Genomic DNA, 18,528 nt, shown 5'->3' with positions numbered 1-18,528 from the left:
TTAATCCACGCTTTTCCCAGTGGGGACCATGGGGAAGAACTGATGCAGTTACCGCTTGTGTCTCTGCAAATGACCCATCTGTCCAGGGCAGCAGTGGGCTCTGAAGCCAGAGAAAGCCAGGTGGAGGATGGGGAGGGGAGGGGTTCTGCATTTGGAGGGCAGGGAGCAGGATTCTTACCTGCTCTGAGGAGTGGAGGTGAAGGTCTAGCCCCATCCTTGGCATATGATAGACACCTAATGAGTGTTGTTAAATGAGGAGTGAACATGAGGGTATAAAGGGGTAGAGGACTAGGAAGATATGCAAAAACTAAAGACCTGGTAACTATTAAGAGGACTAGGTGACAGGAGGTGTGGAGGAGAAGGATTCCAATAAGAAGGTAGGCAGTGATTCTCCATCTAGCCTCTGGTCACAAAATCCTGGGGGCACTTATTCAAAATATGCATTCGGGCCCTGACCTTTGGGATCAGCAGGCTCAGGGATATGTATTTTTCTGCTGCTTAGGCCCTGGATCCTGCTCAGTACTGACAGGTTTGTCACACATCATATTCCCACATTCCACTGATCTTCTCAGAGAGCAGCAACAGCCCCAGAGGGAACACAGGGTAAAACTGACGCAATGATGACATTTATCAGTGCAGAATGATCTGTCCAGTGCAGCTGAGGGCTCCCCAGGCAAGAAAGAGCCAGGAGGAGTGGGGCTAGGTAGGATGAAGGAGGAAATCAGGGAGAGGAGATGGCAGGGAAGGGGAAAGAGAAGCTAAATTTGGAGCTGATAGAGCTCAGGGCATGGAATCTGGTAAATCCAGCCATCTAACTGGGATTCTATTGATAGATCATTTCAGAACTTGGAACATTGTGGTTTGAAAGCAGCTGTCTTTTTTCTCCTTCAACTTTCATCACAGATGGAAACAATGGCCGCTCACATCAGTGGGCAGGAGGGCCTGGGCAGGGACCAAGTCCAAGTAGGTGGTAGGTGCTATGGCAGCTTGGTTTCCCTTCTAAGCAGCTGCTTCTGTCGACTGGAAGAGGCCTATGGACTGAGGTGGGGATGGCCAGACAAGGCTGAGAGTTCCCTCTGCTTCAGGAATACAGCATGACCCTGCAGGGCACCTTCCAGGATGTGGTTGCTGTTAAGAGTGGGCCAACACGCTCCTCAGAATTCACAGAGAAAGGAAGACCAGAAATACCTGAACGGATGAGAAGACATAGCCGTTGCAGCAGTTCCTCCGTTTCCGGGTGGTTTAGTGTGAAACCAGTAGGTCTCCCTTGATCAATCACACCTTTCTCTCCTGTGCTTCTGATCATCAGGCTCCGGCTCAGGGTTTTTTATGAGAAGCGTCAGGGCTTATATCCTATCAGAAGCTCTGACTGCCAACTCCTTTTTGCGAAGAGGGGTTAGTCCAGGCAACGTAACCTATCTTCCATCTCAAAGTCCTGGGTGTGAGTCGCTACCAGCTAGGACGTTGGAGGCTATCTCTCAGCGCCATCTAGTGGTGGGCTTGGCTTATTTCCCGAAAAGACCCTGAGCCCGCGCATTCCTGCTTCTGGCCACACCTAGGGCTATATCCCTTCTGATCAAACCATTGCGGGCTTTGGACACTTTGACAAGTGATTCATGAGGCTTTAAGCTCTGCCTAAAGTGGAAACTTTAAATTCCATATCCTTTATCCTTGTTCAGTTTTATATAGTTTTGGGGAAGGGGATTGGAGAATTTAGTGGTATTAAAAGACTAGGGTGAAGTAGGGATAGATAGAAAGAACGTTCTCCTTTTCCCCAGTTGCGTGGCTCCAGCATGCACACACAGACCATCAGCTTGGCATGTATTCCAGGCATCTCTCACCCAGCTGTGCCATAAGAGGAGGGCACAGGACAAGTCTCTTCTGCACAAAGTGCAAATTGAGCATTAAGAATCATCTCTGCTGTGCCACAGATAAAGAGATGGGACATGGAGCTGGAATCAGATGGCTTGACTCAGAATACTGATGAAATCCATGCATGAACTGGGCTTTTCTCATGTAAAAGTGACCTTTGGAGTTCTCAGAGAGGTCCTATGGACAGTGTACCTTTCCAAAAAGGAATATCCACACTTGCAGGTTCTCAATTTCCTGATCCGGTCCCAGAAGAGGGAGCACTAGTTCTTTCCCCCTTGCAGAATGGAGTCCACCCTAAGGAATCAGGTAGTACCTACAGACAGGTCTTGTACATATGAAGGGAGGTGAGTAAGGAGCAGAACACACAGGCTCCTAGGATGGGAAACCAACAGGCATTGCTCTAGGGGTGACATGTGACTGCTGCTCCTTCCAAACACTATGCATCGCCTCATTGGCCACTGGGGAAACATTCAGATAGCTTCTGGAATGGCCTGACCCTGCAAGAAGGAATCTCCCTGCAGGGCACAGAGAGTTGTGCTTACGTGGACGCAGGATCTCTGGAACAAAGCCTCTCCTGGGAAGAACACGGTTCTTTTGGGAAGCAAAGTTTTGTGTTGAAATAAATTCACTGGATATTCAGAATGAGAAATAACTCTAATAAACTTGCTACTTAAGGCAGTGCAATAGTCATGTACATATGTAGTAATGTACATAAGATTGGAAACCATTTATTCAGGTGAGGATCACTAAATATTTTCTAAAGCCTTTTCCTCCACTCCAAATTCCTGTTCTCACTGACAGGGTTTTATGATTCTTTTGCCCTTCCTCAAGCTACATCATTCAGTATTTTTGTCATTAGGAGAAAGATGTTTCAAAGGACTGTGTTGCCCCAAATATTTATAGCAGCAATAATAACAGAGTAAAGAAAAAAGGATACAACCTAAATGTTCATCACTTGGAACCTAGTAAATAAATGATTAAAATTCGTCTAGAAAATAAAATACTATGCGGCCATTAAAATTTATGTTGAAGAATTATTTTTATTGATATGGAACAAATTCATTATTAATGTCAAGTGAAACAATTTCCAGAAAAGTATGTATAATAGAATTTACTTTATGTAGAACTATATATATGCTGTGCTTAGTCACTCAGTCATGTCCGACTCTTTGCGACCCCATGAATTATAGCCTGCCAGGCTCCCCTGTCCATGGAATTGTCCAGGCAAGATTGTGGAGTGGGTAGCCAATTCCTTCTCCAGGGTATCTTCCTGACCCAGGGTTAGAACCTGCACCTCCTGTGTCTCCTGTGTTGGCAGGCAGATTGTTTACCACTGAGCCACCTGGGAAGCCTATATATATATACACACACACACACATATGGTTGTATATATTTATACACCTATGTATATGTAAATTTATATATATAATTATATATTTGTTTTATTTATTAAATTATATTTTATTAAATATATAAAATATTCTATTATATTTTAAATATATATATATACCTCTCTATATATATATAAAACTATATGTAAATAAATATAAGTAGATGGCTTTTCCCCCAAACATTAATGGTGATTATCTGATTATATTTGGGTGTAGAAATCTGGTGTAATATTTTTAGTTTTTGTTCTTTTATATTATGTGAATGTTTTACAAGGAGTATAGATTATTTTTCTAATAAAGCTATTAAAATGTTTAAAAAACATGGATCTCATCGGTAAAGTATAAAGTTGAGATTCAGGGAAGTTGACAATTAACTCAAGAAAGCTACAATCTACCAGTCAAAGAACTTGCCTCATAACCTCCCATCCTTCAAGTTTAATGCCAACTCACTGTCTCCAACTGGTGAAGATCCTGGGCAGGGGTACGACAGGGGAAGGAGCTGGGGACCAATGCTGAGATCAGAGGGGACTCACATGCTTTTGATATTGCCCGGATCCTGTTACCTCTTCAGAGCAATTAAGCTGTGCCCACAACAGCATTACTGGATTCCTCTTATACACTATGTTCTTGTGGTCTGGAAGTAGTCCAGGTCTTGAAGGAGCAGACACAAGTCTGAGGACAGAGTTAAGTTGGGTCTAGGTCTAACCCAAGCCCATTTTACATCCTACAAGGGAAATGATGCATTCAGCCGTGGTGTCCACTTGAGGGAAGAAGGAATGTGAAGCTAGTGGGGTGTGGTCCAGAGGGTAGACTTTGTGAGCCTCTGGCTGGGAGCAGCATGGTGCATGATCTCAGGAAGAAAGTCTAGAGCCCCTGTTCCTTCCTTCTACGCTTCTCATTCCACCACACCCACCTATGCTCATCCACGCTCCTTGACTGCAGCACCAGAGACACTCATGACCCTTCCTTCAACATTCTTAGAGTTTTAGGCCATCATTCAGCTCCTTTCAGTTAAGCTAGAGGGTGGGATTCACTGGGTCCAGTGTCTTCCTACAAGATGAATTTGGATTTCAATAGTAAAAATGCTAGGATATGGGGTAGTGTTAACCTCCCATCATACAACCGCCCATAAGGACACTTACTAGGTTAAGATGAGGCCTGGAGCAACTAGTTCCCTTCTTTGACGGTGCTAAGAACACACACGGAGGTCCATAACAAAGCACTCTTGTCCTCTGTGGTCTTTAAGTCATGGGGAACCTCACTCTTCTTCCTTCCCTGTCCCTAGACCCCTCTGCTGTATTCTCCAGGGAGGTCACAGCTCTATACCTGACATCATTACTGCTCATAAGTATGGAAAATTCCAGTAAAGATGACAATGTCCTGTCCCAAGTCTGTGTCTTGCTGAAGGGCATAAACAAAAGCAAACTTTGACCTAAGTCACAGGCAAGAAAGAAAGGCAGAGTCTTTGACAGAAAGAAATGTACAAATTTGCAAATACTAGTCAATATTGAGCCAGTGCCTGAAAGTTGCTTTACAAATCAAGTGTGGTAGGGATAAAGCTCTATCTTATTATTTTTTTTTTCCACCTTAGAACACTAATAATCACTGCCTTTCATCTCCAATTCAATGGACATGAGTTTAAGTAGACTCCGGGAGTTGGTGATGGACAGGGAGGCCTGGTGTGCTGCAGTAAGTACATGGGGTCGCAGAGTCGGACATGACTGAGTGACTGAACTGAACTGAACTGAGCTCCATGGGAGGGAGAAAATTTAAGTCCCTAGGAGCATGGGATCTCTGTTAGAGATGCTTGTGTAGTGTCCCCATATCCAAACACTTAGGTCGCAATCTTTTTACCTCCATGACCCTACTCCTCAACACAGCGCATGTACGTTAATAGTTGTTGAACTAAGTAACAATTTTCTTCAAATCAGGAGTCCAGTCCTCATGACAGCACAGTACCAGAGAAGAGATTAGATATAAAACTTATTAATTAGTGAGCATCTGAGACTAATGGGACACCTCACCTGAATTCATGTCTCAGACAAGATGGAATCTCTGAGATCATCCACCCCTCCTGCTCCTTGTGCAGCCCTTCCTGGAGGTGGCAGAGTTCTACACGGGGCAGGACAAAGAGGGTGAAAAGAATTGATACAGGTTATATCCTACCCTAGGTAGTATAGTCCCAACACCCCCACCCCTCTACCCCTACTCTCACCCCCAAGCTGGGCTGCCTCTCAGTCAGCTCCTATAGGACAACTTCTTTAACTCAAATCTTAAAAAAAAAAAAAAAAAGGACTATCCCACTCTAACCCATCTCAGGACCTAGTGGGACCAGGAACTGGGTCTTGGATGAGATGTTGTGATAGACATTCTTAACCTATTAATGCTGCCAAGTCCCAAGCTATCCTTCTGCAATCAAAAATTCCAGGCTGAAATTTCTCTTTGAACTGATCTAGTGAAGTTGGGACAGGCACACAGAGTCCCCCCCCCCCCCCCCCCCCCCGCCCCAGGCAGAAGGGCTTAGATAGCAGCATAAAAGCTTTTAGTTGCAAAGCCTTCTCTTAACCAGGCTTGCTTTAACAATACTCCTTTGTCCCTCCTCAGACGACTCAGCTCCTTGTATCCTGGCAGAGGGAGGCACGGAGGGGAGGTGACTAGCTTGGAGTTTGGTTTCTAATTTCCAGGGCAGAAATTCTTTCAAATTTGCCCAGCACCTGGGCTGACTGCTGAGTCGGAAATGAGAGCAGCTGGGGATGGGGACAGCTCTCCCCATGATTCCCAAGTTTCATAATCAACTCTAGCCTCCCCCCTCCTCCAGTTTACCACCGTCACAGTTAAACTCACACTTAACGACTATGAAGTTGTGTAGTTCCCATGTGTGTTCATATTCTCGCTTTGATTTCTTTGAGCGTTGGCCTTCCCCCACCCCTTAATTTACTGCTGGTTTCATGAACCTGCGTTCATTTTCTGGGCTATCTTAGTGCCCACACATTAATGTCTTAATGCTTTATGGATGAATTCACATTATCACAGAATATAGTAAGTTCCTCATTTTCAGGCTCTAGGTGTTCATGAATACTGCATAGTTCTTATCCACTGCATTTTCTTTTTGATGACTGAAAAAAAAAAAAGAGGACATGACTTTTAAAGATCCCTAAAGTAGGAACATACATTATTTTGAGAGCTCGGTGAAAGTACACAAACCCCTCTCCCACATGGACATGTGAATAGAAAACCTTCTGATAAACCTGTAGTCAACTTGACCATTTCCCTGGGGCCTGATGCCTCCCAGCCCTCCTCTGGTACCACTTTCCCACCCCTCAGAAGCATTTAACAAACATTCAAGGACATCCTTAATAACCCATTGCGCCTGCTTTCCTATCATAGTTCATCCATTTCTGAGCACAGCTCATAGCTGTGCAAAGTCCCGAAAATCTTGGCCTATCTCCAGCTCGATACCCACCCTAGAGCGAGCAGTGATTTTAGTCAGCAATCTAGGCCTCCCTGTCCCAGTACTTTTCTCCCTTCACCTTCTCTCCTAACTGAGAACTTAATGGGGCCCCGAGTCAAGTGCACAGTCCCTGTGCTGCTTCCCCCATATACCGTGGACATCTCCTTTTCTGGGACTGCCTACCAGCCTTTCTCTCCCTTGGGGTAACAGCACTTCAATTTCTCTGTCTTCCTCTGAATTGTGATGTGGGGCGTTGGTGGAGCTTACATCAGGGTATACTCCTGGCCTTTCTCTGGCCGAGCGGTAGATACAAGACTCAACTTAGGTAAACTTAACCAACTTAACCCTTACACTTGAGCAGATAAAAGTGATAAAAATAATTGAAGTCCCATTGTTCTGGCAGCAGAGCCCAGGAGGCTCTCAGTTTCTTCCAATTCCCTGGGCTCCCAAAGCTGTCCTGGTCCTAGCCTTTTCAAGTCTGTTTTGCCAGCATTCTTTCCAAATCTGTGAGCCATCTGATCGTATCCTGCTAATAAATTCCTTTTAGACAGCTAAAGTTGGGTTCTGTTACTTGCAACCAAAGAATCCTAAAAGTTCCAGCTTCATATTCCTTCCAGTTAGGCTCTTTATGCCTCTAAATTTTATGCCTCTTTCCTTCCTATTTGAAAAAAAGGCTGTTACAAACAGATTCCTCCTCCCACCCCATTTTCAGACTCCAGCAGATCTTGTCTTCCTCTCTTACTGCCTCGACCATGCCCGTATCTTCTGGTAAACAAGAAATTTTCTGCCCTTCCATTGCATACCATAAGCATACCATCCATAAAGCAGTAGCGCCTGTCTACCTCAAGTAATTTCATAATGACATTCAAAGAGAACAGGAAGGTTTCTGTATGCTTGTAAGGGAAGACTGGTTCCCTGGGGGGTTTCTCCAGGTCTCTCTCACCCAGATTATTTTCCTGTCGTGCGTGCCTGCTAAGTCACTTCAGCTGTGTCCGACTCTTTGTGACCCTATGAACAGTAGCCCTCCAGGCTCCTCTGTCCATGGGATTCTCCAGGCAAGAACACTGGAGTGGGTTGCCAGGCCCTCCTCCAGGGATCTTCCCCACCCAGGGATTTTCCCAATCTGTGTCTCTTGTGTCTCCTGCATTGACAGGTAGGTTCTTTATCACTAATGCCACCTGGGAAGCCCGTTTTCCTGCTAAGCTCTTCCAAATAACTCCAAACTCAAGATAGCCTTTGACTTCAGCGCTTCCTCCACCCTACCTCACTTCTCTTTTTCTTATCACAGCATTCTGTGACAGGCCATACACGGTTATCTCTTGGCCTCCAGTTTCCACGCCTCGGTCCCCTCCTAAGTCCTTCCTGCTCTGGCTGCTGGCCCAGCCCCTTCGCTGAAATCACCCTCTTGAGCAACATGTCTCCTGACTTGTGGTCAGAGGGCAACCCCCAGGAAACCAACCCTCTCTAACAAGTATGCAGAAGTTTTTCTGGTTCCCCTTGAAAGTCCTCAAGAAAATGTCTTATGGTGGACAAGAGCTACCACTTTATGGATGGTTTGCTTTGCAGAAGGGCGGAAAAGTTCTTGTCTTTCAGAATATATGGTTAAGGACCTAACATTTTCAAGGTACTTTAGAGACTACAAAGACACTTGTAAGACTCTCTTTTTCCCTACCCGGTGGTAGAAGAGAGATGTGAAAAGAACGATCATTAAATGCCTGTGATGGCAGGGACTTCAAACTCTGTATGTGTTCATCATCTTTATTTATGCTTGCAACAGCCATGGAGTTGAGTTTTATTGCCATTTCCATTTTGCAGATGAGGAAATAGGCTCAGAAAGGTTAAATAAACTGCCTTAAGATGCCTGACTAGGATGTGGAGTCTGAACTCAGGGCCAGGTTGCTCGGATAAGACAAGAAGTCAGAAAAGGGGCTGGTATCCTCTGGTGTGTGTGTTAGTGCCGTGGGGCTTGGTTTGTCCCATGGCCCTCCACCTTGAATCTGTACTTGAATCACTAGAACCATTATACAGTGCCTCCCTTCACCCAGGGTCACCCTCTCTACCCATTCTCACAACAATGAACGTATGTCTCAGCATTCCCTGGGTGAAAAGCCAGGGGACCCACTCACTATTACAGATGTTATTTTTAGGTCTGCTTCTGCAGCAGGCAGTTCTGTCCTATATACACCTGATCTTACTTGGCGTGTAGATGGAAAGGACTTTGGACAGAGTGCCAGAAGACTTGCGTTTGAATTGCATTCCACTTTTACTAGCGACATAACCTTGATCAAGCCATATAATCTCTCTGAGCCTTGGCTTCCTCATTTATAAGATGGGGATTAATAATAAATCCAAGAAACGAGATAAGTCAACTGTAAGGCATTGTATATATTTTTGTTAGGAACAGATGATTCCTAATTTCGGAATGAGGAAGACCCAGATGACGGAGTGAAGTCCGTGGGAGAGCTGGATAGAGACTGACGGACGCCAAATCTTGGGCTTTAGTTCCTAACTCTTCCTTCTTTTATTTTCTGTAACTGGTCCCTTGGCTTCCATACACTATGGCTTCTAAACTAAAATTATATAGGAAAACCTTTTCTTTGACCTCAAAGTTTATTTTTTGCCTCTGAGTTTAAAAGAAACTCAGAAAATTTTATGGGCCCTAAAAATATTGTGGATGCTCAGCCTTGCCCTGTACCTAAGGGATAAATCACCCCCAATTCAGATCCTCTGTCTGAACAGCCCGTTATGCTTTCTTCTGCACAATGCTGCCTCCCTGAGCCAGAAGGGAGTGGAATCAGCCACCAGCCAGAGATAGAAAACCAGAGCAGAGCCGGACTCCAAGGCAAGGGGGCGCCAAGGAGGTCCGTCTTCAGCAGGTGGGCTTTGCTGCCAGATTGACTGCAGGATCTTCTTGCAAGGTGTTCCTGAGAGGGGCCTGTCTCCTGCCTCTCTGACAGTGTCCTAGGACAACCCACGGCTTCACTGTAGCCCTGATCCCTTCTCCCCAGCCCTGCTTTACCCTCAGCAGAAAATACTCTCCTGTTATGGAAGGCCTCCTGTGCTGAGGACGCTACATGCATTTCGTTACTGGGTCATCACAATCTACTTATGACCCAGGCCTTACTACCTCCATCTCAGAGAGAAAACTAACTCAGGGAAGCCAAGAGCTCTGGCCATTGGCACCATGTGGCAGTGCACTTCCTCTGCCGGCTTGAGAAACCCACAGTTTCGGATTAGGACAGCAGCTCAGCTTCTCATCCAGAGTGGGGCGAGACTGGCTGGATGGTTCCTTTCCTTAGAAGACTCTGTGCTGCCTTGAACCTCCGAGAACTCTCTGTCACTGTGGCATGTGATTAAAAAGGGGGTGAGGGCTAGCAGGGAAGCAGCCATCAGACCTCTCTGATCAGGCCTTGGCACACATAGGGTCCCTGTGAGAATTAGCAAAGGGTGCCCCCTCCGGGCCGATAATTGACAAAGAGATATCCTAGTGGGCACTAGAAATCGTAAAAATGTCTTTTCCTCTTGGCTGTAGCTCCTGTACCAAACCCTGGCTTGATGTAGGGATTGGAGTTGCATTGCCTTCCTACTCCCTCCCAGCCTTTCTGCAGGACCTAGGGCCCACCTGAGGGGCCTGTCTCAAGTTCTGGCCCTCCTGTCAGGGATTTCCCACTGATCCACATACCAGAATCTCCAGGTTTTCTAGATGACATCCATTATTTTCCACCTTCCAATAGAAGGATCCCAACTGACTTAAGAAAGAACATCTGCTTAATCTTTGTGGTATAAACCAAATTGTCAACCTTGGAAATTCAGGCTCTGCATTAGGTAGATTCCTTAACTGCCACAGGCCTCAGTTTTTCCATCTTGAAAGTGGGGATAATAAAACCGACCTTGCAGGCCTATTTCAACGAATGGACAACACAAGACACAGTGCTGGCATCTAGTGGGTCTGCAGTGCCATGCGGACCGTGGCCCTCGGGGAACTGGTACCCACAGGATACCCACAGTGGAATTTGTACCCCCACAACTCCTACAAGCGGGGAGCTGAGGGGTGCTCTCCTCGGGGCTCCTTCAGACACCTTACATGCAGGCGGGGTGCAGGGGCCGGACGGGCGGAGGAGCTCTGCACTGCAGCCCGGCGCGCCGCGGTTGGAACCCGGGGGCGCATTTCCAGGCGCCCGGGGCGCAACCGACTCCCGGAGGCGGGGGAGGGGCTAAGGAGTTGGCCGGGCCGCGAACCCGGAGGGCGAGCCGGTGAACGGGCGAGCAAGGAGTTAAGCGGGGCCGGAGGCAGAGCGCCTGTCAGACGCGAGCATGTGCAGTTTGCACCGCATCCATACTATGGGTGAGTGCCGCCGCCGCCGCCGGGGGCTCCGCTCGGCCCGGGCAGCGGCGGCCGCTGCCCTCCGACCCCCGCGCCGCGGCGGACGCCTACACACGATGCGGGACTAGGCGCGGCGCGGGAGGGCCGGCGGCGTAGGGGAGGCACGGGCAGCGGCAACTCGGCGCGGGGGGAGCCCGAGCGCCGGGCGTGGGGGCGGGGAGCAGGCGGCGCAGGAGAGCGCCCCGAGTCCCGGCGCGGGAGGAGGAGCGGGAGCGAGCCCGGGAGACGGCGCTCCTGGCCGCACCTGCGCCCGGCAGGCGGCCGGCCCTGCCCTGCCCCGGCTCGCGATCCCGGCCCCGCACCGGTAGGTGCCCTCGATGCCCGCAGAGAGGCCTTTCCGCCGCCGGGAGAAGTGGCCGCGCGGGGCGGGCAGCGCCGAGTTGCGGGGGGCCCGGGCGATGGTGCGGTGATGGGGAAGACCCTGCGACCGGGTGACCAGGCTGGAGGCGCTGCCGGATCCCGCCTGCTCTTTGCTTTCGATTTCGTTGCGGTGCCCAGGATAGAGAGCGAGCCGCAGATTAGATGGTGCGCCCGGGCTTGGATTCGCTGCGGGGGATGGGCGCACAGGGGGGCGTGTTGGGGAAGGGGTGCACCTTGGCAACTTTCACCGCCAGAAACAAAGGGGGCATCCGGGAGATGCGAGGGGAAGGGGCCAGCCGGGGATCTCCGGCAGCGCAAGGTTGACACCCCCTCTTCCTCCGCGCGGAGAGCATCCCCGAAGCCTCGGGAGGGCGGAGGGGGCGTCAGTCTGGGTGGAAGCTAGAGAGGCTTGAATCACGGGCCCTCCTGAGTTTGAGGACTTTTCTGAAGGGGAGGAAACCGTGCCAAGATGAACCCTCTCTCCAGGGCGCATGGGAAAACGAGGCGATGGTGGACTGCACACCTAGTCCTCCCCTCCCCCGGTCCGGGCCCTGGGGCCCAGCCCAGCCCCCTGGCTGCTAGAGCTCCATCTGCCCACCCTGATCTCCGGTGCTCTGTTGGAGAGGCGGGGCTGGGATGGGGACCATTACCGCAAGGGGAGGGAGACGTTGGCCTTTTCCCCAGGTGTCTTCCTTTTCCTCTTTCTATGTCCAGTCGGAAACTGACCCCCTTCCTTCCCTCCCTGGACTATGTCTCCCTCTTTCTCCTCAGTTTCCTCGGGGGTATGTTTGTTTGGTTGCCTCGGGTACAACCTGCTGAGGGTGGCAGGTTGTTCTGATGCCACTGGGAGCCCTCCCAGAAGGAGAAGAACAGGACCCTGGGGAGCTGCGCCAGTGTAACCTTGGGGGCTCAGCTCACAAGTCTGCCTTCTCAGCACCCAGTAACAAATGAGCTGTTATTCTGGCCTTCCGACTTCAGTTGGGAGGCCTGGGGTTTTCTCTTTGCTGTAAGCAGGGAGAGTGGTCAAGGGGAGGGCGGAACACCCTCTGGGGATTGGGGGGTGGGGGGGGTGGTGGATAAAGTGTCTTTTTCTATAGAAAGCAAATGAGCCAGTTTCCAGGTCCCCAGTCCCCGACCTTGTGTCTCCAAGAAGAAGGTGCCTCCAGCCCTGAGCCTCTTGCATGTGACCCCCAGCTTCCATCCAGTGGCAGGACTGCCCATTGCCTTCTTAGAAAGGACAGCCCTTTGAGAATCAGGTTATCCACTGGTTGCAAGGCAGAGCTACATCTGCTTGCTTGTGGAGACAGAATGCGCTGGGTGGGACTGGGGGTGGCGTTGCGGGGAGTGGGGGCAGGCTGGCTGGGTGACTCTTCTGTCTGCTTCTGTAAATGAATTACTAATGCTTTAAGTGGTTGGGCCAGGGGTGGGCCTGGCCGGACACATGGAGGGGTGGGCTGAGATAAGGCTTGACCCTCCTCCCCAAGGCTTTAGTTTATATTTGGGGACAGAGTTGAGTAACTGGGGAAACAGTCGATGCTGGGTCAACTTATTTATCCAGTCCTTGGAGGGAAATAACAAGCTAATTTCGTGTTGACTTTGGCCACTTAAAGGTACAGGAGGGAGGGGGCAGTAAAGGATATCAGGAAAAATGAAGTCCCCTGAGCTATAGCTCTATATGGCCCTGGGACCTGTGGCTGAAGTCAGATGCAGGTGTGAGACTGGAGACCACCACCAACCCCGCTTTTAGGGCCCTTTCCCCTCCCAACAGGCAGGGTTGACTATGGCTCAATTCTCCTTTGGGTTTATCCCAAGCTTTTCCGAGCTGAGGATAATGATATAGAGGTTTGACCTCCCCACTTACAGTGGGGAGAGAGGGGCTTTTCCATGGACTGTTTCTCAAATGTACTGAACGTAAGATGGGGAAATGATACTCCCTCTGACTCCCCCTTTTAAAGTGATGAGGCATGAATTTTTACATTTATAAAATGACTTAAGTGCCTTGAAGTCTTGAATGAAAGATGTTTAATGAGCTAGGGAGTCTTATACTGTGTTTATTTCACTTGTATGAGATTCACACATTGTTTCTAAAGGGAAAGGTCTCCTTTGGCAGGAAAGGGCCACATCACAGCCTTTGTGATAGGGAAAGCTCAGTGTTGGTTTCAAAAGTGTAGTTTTTTCATCAGAAAGGTACTTGCGGGCAGCAAGTGCTATGCTTTCTGCCCCTGCTCTCCGGAAGCCTTTTGAGCTCCTTCCTAGTAGGATTTTTTTCTGGTAGATGTTGTCCAGCCTGGATGTCAGTGACAATCCCCCTCCATGCTCTCAGAAGGGTCTCTGATGATGTTTGGGAACACTGATGTTATAAATTGAGACCTGGATAAGGGCAGTAAAGTGAAGCTGCTTGGCCTTATCAGCAGCCGTATCAGATCTGGCTGTCCTTGAGGGAAGGGAAATCTAACCCTGGCTGTTTACAAATTTTTGTCTCTCTACTTTCCTTTGCGCTCCTCCCCCATCCCCAGTTTTACAGGCAAGGTGGTTTAGGTTTGTTTGTTTGTTTGTTTTTTTAATAATTATTCCAGGAACATTCCTTTTAAGGTGTGGACAACTTCTGCCTTGGCAAACTCTCAACTTCCTTTGTAGCAAGACCTGGGAATGTTGGAGGGACTCTGATGCTCTGAGCAGGAAGGAACTCAGCCTGACTGGCCAGGACTTCTGCTTCTTCCACCACTACCTCTCAGAAATCAAAGAGGCTTTATATTTGAAAAGTAAAGTCCAAGCTGATTTCTGGGGAAGGGCTAGGAGGTGGCATTCTTGACTATGGCTTCCGTGGAGGGAAACTGAGTCACACTGTGAGTTAGCATGCTGGCCATGGTATGTGTGTGAATGCCTGTGTTGGGGAAGTTTTCCTTGCCTGGGATTTAAAAGTGTTTAGAATCCAGTACCAGAGATCCACTGGTTACACTTTTTTGTTATGAGATAAACAGGCACTGATAGAATTTAGGTACCACATGTTTGATTTCAGATAAACATTTGTCTTAGACTTTGTGCTATGGCATGTGCCATGCTTCTGTGATTCAAGGGAATGGAAGGGGTTTTCACCCCTGCAGCTAACATCCATAGACAGAACTGAGGCTGGATAGGGCATCTATCCCGTTCGCAGATAAAAGGGAGAGCCTGCTCCCTACCCTTTGCTCACACCATTCTGCGGCTGTGGATTCCCACTCCCCTTTGCCCTAAGGCTGTCCCCAATGTTCATTTTAACATCCATCAGTTCCTTTAGGTATTTGGTGGGGTCAAAGCCCCAGAATGAGTAATAATGGCTCTCTGTTTCCTCAAAGGATGGTTCTGAAAGGTAACTTTCCACCCCCTACTGATGTTGGTGTTTCTGCCTTTGGGGTCGGTCACAATTAAGTCTGGCAGCTTGAAGAGTAACCAAAGTCATTGCCAGTTCCTGTTTCTGAACATTCAGCTCCCCATTGCCTTTTATTCTGCTTGCTCCCTAGCGGGGAGTTTGATATCCTTTCAGGGCTCTTGGCTCTCCATGTGGCTGGTATTGTAGACGGGACAGCATCCTTGGAATTAGGGCAGACAGTCTACGTGGCAGGACTTGGGTCCTCAGATTGCTCCTTTCTGCTGCTCCACCCTCTAGATGCATGGCAGTTAAAAAAAAATCAGGCATGGCATTGTCAAATCCTAACTTACCATTGGGAGATCTAATAGATCAGGGGGCGTAATCGCTGAGGGCTTTTTCTGCCACCGCTTTCCACTTCAGAAGCCCTGCATTCAGGGCACACTGGGACTGCTTTCTCAATGGGACTTGAATAATGAAAGCCTTCTAGCTGGTTCATTCATTCATTGTTTCCTTTCAGTTTTTAAGAGGCACTCCTGTCTCCTGAATTTCTGGAATGGTCTGTCTCCATCAGAAAGGACACTTACCCTGGGTTATCCTAAAGCCTTGACACCAGCCCTGAGGAGTGAGGGATGCCTGCCAAGAAGGAGAGTGAAGGGCCACAAAGAGAGGATTCTTTTCTGGAGTTCTGAGGGGGTGATTCATACTTCGAGATAAAGTGTGCTTCCTGGGGCCCCCCGGTCTTATCATTTGCACAGTCAGTGGAGAGACAGGTCCTGGTACAACAAGAAGCCCACCTTGAAGAAAATAACCGCAGTTCTTTGAATCAATGGTGGGACCTATTTTTAGCCCACTTCCAGCCCCCATCTTGTTTCTCATAGCAGTCCTTGGTCGGACCCATTTAGTCTTCAGTCCCTAGGACCACTCCCCTTCTCTTTCTCAATTGAAAAAGCCTCTCTAAAAGCCAGGAATGGGGCAGCCAGGGCATTGGTCTTCCTTTCATCTACCTTCTGAAAACAAGTATGGATGAGAAATATTATCACCACTGGGCAACACAAGCAGTGGCTCCAGACTTTTGTATTGTGATTGTGTTTTTGTCTGTCACAACAAGGGGATGGCCTTCCCGTGCTAATCTGTAGACGCCTCAGAGCTTTCATATAGTCTACCCAGTTTCCAGCACATGGTGAGTACCTATTTAATCATCAGCTGGAGTACCTGGGTATAATCAGATACCCAGATTTCGAGGTCGTTGGGCGATAATGCTGTTTGTGTAGAAGCTGATGGTTGGCAAAGGCTTCTGGGATTAGGAAGTCTGGGATCCCTCCCTGACTCACTTGTGTGACCTTGGACAGCCCACTTCAGCCCTCTGAGATTTCATCCCACCCATGGAGCTCCAGCTGGCTTCTGTGAACATAGCGATAATAACAATGACAGCCACTGTTTATTGACTACTCACTCTATGCCAGGCACTGGGCTGAGCACTTGATAAAGGATAAAATCACTGCACATGCCACACAGTTAGAAAGAGTCCAAACTGAGATTTGAACTGAGATCTATCCGAGTCCACTGTGTTCTATAGCCTCGGATCGCATGGTGGAACAAATGTCGGGGAGAAAGTCAAGTGGAGGTAGTGGCAGTTAAAGTGTAAGTAGGAGAGCTGGTGTGGGTTAAACACAGCTAGTTAAAAGGAGACGGAAATTGAGATTCTCCTTTGAAAAACAACATCCTGACGAGTGTTTGAATGTTCGGGAAGAGAGAGGTCAGTATTCTGCACTGGGGAAGCCTGGGAGTTACTATAAGAGGACAGACTTTCTGCTTAGCATAAGAATGTATCTCATAAACCCCATTACATTTGCATGCCAAATTTTTCTCTTGCTTAACCAGCTATTGGGGCAGCATTTTCCTTCTATCACCCTACCTCTTCTAGTCATAGTAGTTTATCTTTGCAGATTCTTTTTTAATCTTAAATTTTTGGTTGTGCTGGGTCCCTGTTGCTATGTGTGGGCTTTCTCTGGCTGCAGTGAGTGGGGTCTACTCTTCATTGCGGTGCACGGGCTTCTCATTGCAGGGGCTTCTCTTGTTGTGGCGCACAGGCTCTAGGCACATGGGGTGAGTAGTTATAGTGCACAAACTCAGTTGCCCGTGGCATGTGGAATCTTAGTTCCCGGACCAGGGATTGAACCCGGGTCCCCTGCATTGGCAGGTGGATTCCCATCCACTGCACCCCCAGGGAAGTCCTTTGCAGATTCTGGACTCCAGGCCTCATTTTCCAACCTAGTTTCTGGGCCTTCCCCTGCCCATCATTATAATCCAGCTGTGGAGACCCTGATTATGACTCTGGATCTCAGGTATACTCTCTAGGGTACAGAAAGCATTGGACCATCCTGTCCTTCTGAGAAAGTGTTTGTGGTCGCTGATTACTCCATTCAAAGTTGACCAGCTAGTTCACTGAGATGGTTCTCATCTCTTTTTTTTCTTGTTTGTTTCAGGCAAGTTAACTCTGGGGCTTTTCTACCATTTTTGAGATGCTTTTGGAAGAGGAGTGGAGGTTGAACTGGTGGCCTGGAGCAGGGGGGCTGACCCCCTTTTGAGAGTTGATGTGACAGTGTATAATGGAGCTGAGGTCGTGGGACTTCAGTTCTTGTTTCAGCTCAGTGACTCAGGGCATGTGACATAAATTCGTTTCCTTTCTGTAAAATAGGAGCGTCGGGAGAGATATTCTCTAACATCTCCCCTGGCAATAATGCTTGGGTCATCTAGTAGATTTCTGGGGCTTCCCTAGTGGCTCAGCAGTAAAGAATCTGCCTGCCAACACGAGACATGGGTTTAATCCCTGGGTCGGGAAGGTCCCCTGAAGAAGGGAATGTGTGCTTGCCTGGGAAATCCCATGGACAGAGGAACCTGGTGGGCTACAGTCCATGGGGTCGCGAAGAGTCAGATATGACTGGGCAACTAAGTGCACACAGACACGTTAGAATCTGGATAATTTGGTTCTTTCTCAGGCGATAACTCAGCTGGTCTGGAGTAGGAAGAAGTCACAGCTGAGAGAACAGAGGTAAGGTTGAAGGAGAAAGAAGCCCTATTACAAGTTAGGGGCCAAGTCTTGTGAAGGAGGCTTGGGTTGGGTCACTTCTCCTTGTTAAAATGGGGAGCCAAGAGGTGACTTCTGTTCACCCTTATTGTTGTCATCTCCCAATGATCTTGTCTTAAAACTTAATCTTCATCCCCCCCATCCTCCTACTCTCCCCAAGTGAAGACAGCAGGGAGGTCGTGCACTGGTGTATGTCTTACAGTCTGTGCTTGGATTTGGCAGATACAGGTTCTGGTTCAGCCCAGTATCCTCCCAAAGCCCCAGGACGTAGGGACCAGCCGATGTTTTCCCAGTGACTCAGAGTCAATGAGGATGTATCGCCTGCTGCAGCCCTTGTTATTGCTCAGTCGCTCAGTCACGTCCAACTCTCTGTGACCCCACGGACTGCAGCACGCCGGGTTTCCCTGTCCTTCACCATCTCCTGGAGTTTGCTCGAACTCGTGTCCATTGAGCCGGTGATGCCATCCAACCATTGCATCCTTTGTTGCCCCCTTCTTCTCCTGCTCTCAGTCTTTCCCTGCATCAGGGTCTTTTCCAATGCTGCAGCCCTAGTTCCTCCTAAAAGAACAAGATCATATGATAAGCTCAGCCTAGGGATCCAGAGAGTCACAGCTTTTCTGTTCATGGAATTGG

General features: G+C 48.6%; 1 protein-coding gene across 10 annotated transcripts in view; it reads left to right on the top strand.

The window, feature by feature from the left end:
• The first annotated feature begins 10,922 nt into the window (after nt 1–10,922).
• TMEM229B (transmembrane protein 229B) overlaps nt 10,923–18,528 on the top strand; it is a 40,088-nt gene continuing 32,482 nt past the window's right edge. For 7 of the 10 annotated variants that reach the window (XM_043472345.1, XM_043472346.1, XM_043472331.1 and 4 more), the window contains exon 1: nt 11,074–11,402. The gene's annotated coding sequence lies outside the window, so the exon portion shown is untranslated. The other 3 variants (XM_043472337.1, XM_043472341.1, XM_043472340.1) reach the window with 2 other exon arrangements.

The sequence above is a fragment of the Cervus canadensis genome, chromosome 6 (genome assembly GCF_019320065.1).
Source record: "Cervus canadensis isolate Bull #8, Minnesota chromosome 6, ASM1932006v1, whole genome shotgun sequence".
Classification (NCBI taxonomy): Eukaryota; Metazoa; Chordata; class Mammalia; order Artiodactyla; family Cervidae; genus Cervus; species Cervus canadensis.
The sequence above is the reverse complement of the archived record's forward strand: the minus strand, read 5'-3'. Positions and strand labels throughout refer to the sequence as shown.